Source organism: Hesperophylax consimilis, chromosome 18 (assembly GCF_061612785.1).
Source record: "Hesperophylax consimilis isolate HC1 chromosome 18, BYU_Hcon_1.0, whole genome shotgun sequence".
Taxonomy (NCBI): Eukaryota; Metazoa; Arthropoda; class Insecta; order Trichoptera; family Limnephilidae; genus Hesperophylax; species Hesperophylax consimilis.
In genome coordinates this window covers 13,517,085-13,523,960 of record NC_142853.1, presented here as the reverse complement: position 1 = coordinate 13,523,960, position 6,876 = coordinate 13,517,085, and positions in this window count along the sequence as shown.

The window sequence follows — 6,876 nt, the reverse complement described above, 5'->3', positions numbered from 1 at the left end:
TTTCGTGGATTCTTTGTTTTATATAATTACATACGGATTTATTTTTCTAATTAATACGGTATCTCAAAACATTTTTAGCGAAATAAGCTGGTCTGACTGTCGGAAAATTGCTCAGTTGTGGAGCTTACAATAATAATTGTATTATTATTATTACTATTTACGTTAATACCAAACTAGAGTCCCAACTGCGCCCAAGCGTCCAGAGCCAGTGAGACTATAGCATCTCCAATTGTGGTGAATGGTGGTCTTACACCAGGGCGATACCGAGAATATTTTCCACTTTGATAATATATTGTGACGAAATGCGAAAATATTGTAATTTTTTTGAACATGTTCCTACGTCGAGACAATACATGTCTCTTTTTAATAATAGCCTAATAGGAAAAATGTCAATTCACTGCCTGCAACCCCGTTTTAAACCGGATTACTAATAAGTTGAAAAGATTTAATAAATTAGCAATAATTATTTTTCTCCGTGTATGTTGGCGTTAGGTATATAAATCAGGATATGGAATATAATATCGAGCTTGCACATGATTTAGTATTCTAATCTGCGCCTGATTTATCTTGGACAACGGCACAATATATTACACAGCATCCCTAATTGCGAGGAATTAATCATCAGAAGTGTCAGCGTGGACCATCAACAGAGACACTTCATCTCCCAGTCAAGAATCTCTTGAGCGCAATTGTAGGGGCAGATTGCTGAGATTCTGGGTAGTGGCAGATCTGAACTTAGGAATATTGGGCCGGTATTTCAGTTGTTTTTGAAACTCGGCTTAAGATATGACAACCCAATCCGACTCTTAGCCTTTTCAGACCGTGTTTATTTGAAAATTCATTTATATCGGATTTTTTCTTAACTCAGTACACAAAGAACACTTACTAATATGAAACACTGATAATTTATTAAAAAGCTTGTCAATTTTTTTGTTTTCCTGTTAGAAATGGGACTGCGGGCCTGTAAAGAATGAATTGAAAGAGTTCCTAACAAAGTATCAGCCAAAAGCAATTTTTGCGAGGACGGTAGAACACGCGTTCATAGAAATAATGAAATTGATACTGACATACCTACTTATATTGTATAATTCCGTCATGGTATTTATTAGGAAAAGAACATGTGTTTTTTATGTATTTTATAATTTTATTCTGAATGAATAATATTGTAGTGGTAGGTCACTACTCTAGTCGGTCGGTGTCGGGTTCTACTTGGTACACAGTACCAAGCGCAAAGGTACCTAGGCCGTCGTAGAACCTACATGACACTTCGGCCGTTGCCTAGATGTCAAGCCGGACGGTACTACAAACTACAGCGCTATCCCTACAGGGACTGGGCGACCGCTAGAATCGGGCGGCAACATATTGTAGCAATAATAACTAGAATAATAGGTGCAACTTGAATGGCATTTGAACCTACTAGCGAAACACCGTAGGTACTGCCCATCTACCTACCTGCTGGAAGATTCTCACGCAGCGAAGATTGAAGAAAAGGAGGAATTTGTAAATAGTTTGGATTTTCTGGTGTTTTGGCAAGTTTTGTTCCACGGCAGATCGGGACACTGTCAGCACAGAAAATAGACTGATCTTAAAGGAAGATTTGAATGGTGGTAAAAACGACGCTATCCGGTACCACAAGGCGCCTGAGGCAATTGGTCTAGCCGACTTTCAATTCGGCCCAAAGAACTGAACTGAGATTTTTGCGAACTTGCGATTTTTTACGAGTATTTGCGATTAGCCCGATTCCCTGGCGTCTTGACTAGATCGGTTCCTCGGCGGATTGGGACACTGTCAACACAGATAATAAGCAAATCTTAAAAGAAGACCTGAATGGTGGCAAACCGATGCTAACTAGAGCCGAATAAAAAAGTTTAATGAGTACAAATCAAGAATAATTTTTTTTTAGGTTACCTATCTTAGTCCGCTACTGATCGTTTATACTCTCCGTCTGTTAAGTTGAACTGATGATGTTGTGTTGTAAATTAAACATATCTAATTGCATTGTTTCTGGCAAAGTAAACATAATGCACTTCCTGTATGTATTCAGGCGATGTTTATTAAATATATGGACACATGTTCTCAAACAGGGAAATTTACAATAACAATAACGTTATACTTGGCAATCTGCAATGAAAGCTTGGAAATTATATCCAAACAGTAAATGAAAAAAAATGATAAATTTTCTCGCTATAGCTCTGGGAAAAGCCTTGCTTTAAATCGCTGTAGTCATTTAGCGATGGGCAGAAAAAATATAACGTTTTTAACTAAACACTTTCAAAAAGAAAAGCACGGAATGAGATGAGAATTGCTCATCGAAAAATTCGGTTTAAAAAAGGTATTGCAGGTTAATAGGAAAAGCTATTGATTTGCCTACTAAACGATACTTTTAGCACATTCCGAATACATGGAAACACGTGATCATGCACCTAAATTTGTCCTGATAATATAAAATAACGAAATGCGAAAAAAATAGAATATTTATGAACACGCGTTTCGTGTTTTACTGAAAGTTTATTAGGAAACAATACAATTACGAATAATGTTATAATTTTTCAAAAAATTGTAATATTTTTTATCAGTAAGTTTTTTCCGTTTGCTTCCATAATGACTAAAGTTAACACTTACATCTGCCATAACTTTTACTACTAAATCGAGACAGCTAATCAACATTGCTTACTCGTTTCTCTTACACTGCCTAACATTGTATAGGTTTTTTCAATTCCATTTGATTTTCAATTTGTACCGAGGGACCGACTTTCTGAGTTAGAAATATAAGATCAGAATGGACAGACTTTTGGATCAAGAAACACGCTCTGGCTTAATAATCTGGTAACTCGGATTTGACCTGAATTTAAGTATCATATTCAAAATTAAAACTGTTTGTTTGAACAACTTCAGACAAGCTGTAAAGTACCTACCTATTAAAAGATACTTAAATACTTGAACAGAACTTATTTTAATATACTCTTTCAAAATTAGAATTGCAATAACTCGTGATTATTCACATATTAAAAGTGAACTTGCCCACATGAATAAGATACCAGAAGCATGTTATTAATTGTTTTTGTATTAATTCGTAGAACTCTATTTAATATATTTTTTAATTTAATGAATATCAAATTTAATAATGTTATTATTAAGTTCTGCAAGTATTATTGTTGTTTATTATTGTAACAACTGTTTCGGGGTTCAAACTGCCAATGCAAAAAAGGCTATTTATTAACTTTTATACATATACAATTCACAGAAGTATGTTTGGATATTTCACTGCGGTTATTTTTATTAACATTATTTACTGCTCAGTGACAGTAATCGTTACAAATCATATAACTAGGAAACCATTTATGTTAACAACAATACATTTATATGTTTTTTTTTAATTTTCCCATGATTTTTCATGCGATAGGCGAGTCCACGTCCCAAAAGCATCAACTTTCCGCTTTCAACGGTTGAAACGGTAGATTCGTTGATAAGAATATTATATACTGTATTGGGTTGGATTAATTTTGCGTGAATTACCTCATATGAAATAAGGACATCGAACCCAAGGTCTACGATCAAATAGCAATGTTTAAACCGAAGTGATAACAGATGGACGCAAAGTAGATACCAATTTCTACCAAAATTAAATTTCCGCTTGATCTTATTTCCTAGATATCGTTTAATAACTTTAATATTATGAAAAAAAAACGGAAAATGTAGTCAAATTTTACGAACTAATGAAACAAAACTTAATATCCGGCAACTGAAGAATTCGTTCCAGATATTGGATTCAGGAATATCACTTCAAAGGAATCAGCTCCGGGAATTAATATAATATTATTATCGTATCAAAACCATATTTTCGTAAAGTTAAATTGATTTTTTACAAAGAAAATTCCTAGGTAATTTGAAAAGATTCAAAAGTCCTTGTTTAAGCAGCCTTGTTAATCGTGAAATTCAACCGCTTTATACTGAATGAAAAAAAAAAGAAATTACAATGAGATAATTACATTATGTGAAAACAAAGACAAATACTTACGACAAAATGTACATGCGTAAGATAACATAAAACAAAAACCTGTATAAGGTTCCGATTTAGCTAAACAATTGAGTGTTAAATAGTCACATTAAATCGTGACTGGTGCAGTCATTGCCCGTTTGCTAAAATTGAACTAAAATAAATGTTTTTAATTTAAAAACACTAATAAATTGCGAACTTTTAAATTATTTCAATATCATAATTACAGCATTAATAACAGTTATCGTGATGAAATCTAAATTGTATTTATCAACCAGCACATACATGTGAAAACTCATTGGATGACGATTTAATGAAGGTAATTAAAATATTATTTTATAGGTAGGTATGTACCTACTTTGTCGCTTGTCTGAATTCTTCACACAATTCGTTACAATTTTTAAAATGACACTTAAATTCAAAATAAATCCGTGCTCTGGAGTTCATTGAACCAGACTTACAGATAGGCATACAACCCAAATTAATATTTTTATGATTATAATTTTTTTTTCACGTTTATAAATTTTGTTTTTGTTGAAATTTTTTGAATATTTCTAAAAGTTGTAATGTAAATTACTATAATATTTACTTGCTTGCTTAATATTGGTTTTGTTAATTTGGGAAAATACTAAAATTATATTTTATCTATATTCTTTTCTCAGAGAATTATATCTCTGCATATGTAAATATGTAGGCGAGTATAACGCTGCATTATTCTCTAGAGATTATTTGATTTTATTAATAATATGGTCTAATGGTTATCTTCACTCGGTGGAGATAATGAGATGTGTTTATTTAGATGATGCTGTGCAGATTCCCAAACTTTATTTAAAGTTATGAGTTTTACAAGTTTCATAAAAAAAACATTAATTTAAAAAAAAAATTGTTTTGAAAGAAAAAATAAATTTATGTATATATACATACGCGGAGAAAATGAGTATGGTTGATTTATTAAAACCCTGTTATAAAAAGTAATGGCACACCGTTTCCTAATAAACTATGAGTACATTCAGAATGTATCTGAACACGTGTTTACGCAGCTGCACTTATCCTAATAAATATAAAGACGAAAATATCAGAATTTTTATGAACACGTGTTCTGACGTCCCCATAACATATTAGAGTTTTACCGACAGTTTGATCGGAAACCTGTCATTTTTTTCGTTAAAGGTCGGCAGTCCCGTTTTAACAATAATGCGAATAATTTGATTTTGAATAAATTACAAATATTTTATATCAGTTTTCTCCGTGCATGAGGTTAAATAAGGATGAGCTAAAAAAGATTCCAAAGCTAAAGTTGCATGGATCTTTTGAGTATTATTTTGCCTTAAAATTAATAAGTAGATAAAGGAGAGAGGAATATAGAACAAGGATAGGAATGTATTGGTGATATTCAATAATGATATGGAGATTAAAATTTGGATTATCAAAATTTTCTTTCCGAATGTAAATTAGAAATATTTTTTTATATTCCAAAGTATGACGGCCATATTTAAATGTGCAGCCAACCGCACATCGCAAGAAATAACATATTTTAAAATCAATTTAATTGTATTCCACCAATCCTGAGAAAAGTTCGTTTGGCCAGACTCATTTCTTAGGAGACGTCAAAAATGTATTAATCTGTTTCCTGTATTGTCTGATATTATAATAGGAGTACTTTTTCCTTGCACGCATTTTTCAGTTAAAATCTCACCAAAAATACTCCTTTTTTATTTATTTGTAACAAAACACATTTGGCATTATACATATTTTTAGACAATAGATAGGTAGTCCCGCGAAGCTGCCACATGGCTACTTGACTACAGGTTCTACCTCAATATAAATCCATTTATATTTATATATAAAGAAATACTTATTTTCTGTTGTGTTCATACAAACAGGTCTCCAAAGTCGTCTTGAAAGGAGTTTATAAATAATTGGTTCATTTAGATTAATCAGGGATTTATTATTACTCCGCGTGTTATAATGGTAACTTGACAGTCGACCTAACTAGAAGTTGGCTAATTGGAATTTTAAACAGTTAGTTTCTCTGAGAGCCTTTCAACTGGCCCTGGCGACTACTGGCTACTGGTTCCATCTTGCGGACTTCCACGCAAGCTCTATGCACTGCCATCTGTGCATGCATCTATGAAGCTCTTACTTCGCATCACTTTCAAAGGTACAAAGACATTTTAATAGCCTTCCCGAAGAATAAAATAATAAAAAAATAACATGTTTGGTATCATTCAAGAAAAAGGTCAAATTATTCTTAAAGTTAACAACCTCACCACACATCACCAGTCTTTTCTTCTTTGTTTATTTTATTTTTTACAGATATGTAGTAATATATATATATATATATATATATATATATATATATATATATATATATATATATATATATCTATTAATGAAATAATTAAAAACACTTTTTAGCACGATAATATTTATTTACAAAAAATAAACATGTTTCGAGAACGTTGTTCTCTTCATCAGGACATTAAATGTACTAAAAACTAAATTATCAAGTATAGAAAGACAGTCATGGGTACAAATGGAAGTAGTGAGGGGGGGGAAAGGGAAGAGAGGAGGAAAGATAATAAATATTGAATTTAATATTTTCCGAAAAGAAACATACGCTGATATAATTATACACAACTCATCTAACCATCCATTTTCAAAAAAACTCAGCTTTCCATTATTTGATCAATGGATAAATTAATATCCCGTTATCTCCAAATAATTTTAAAGCTGAACTTAACACCATTAAAATAATTCCATCTAATAATGGTTATAACTCCAAATTTAAAAATAAACGACATCTATAACAAAAAATATAAGAAAAAAATTCATTTGTCCTACATTTACCCATTGCTTAGTGATAATATTAAAAAAAA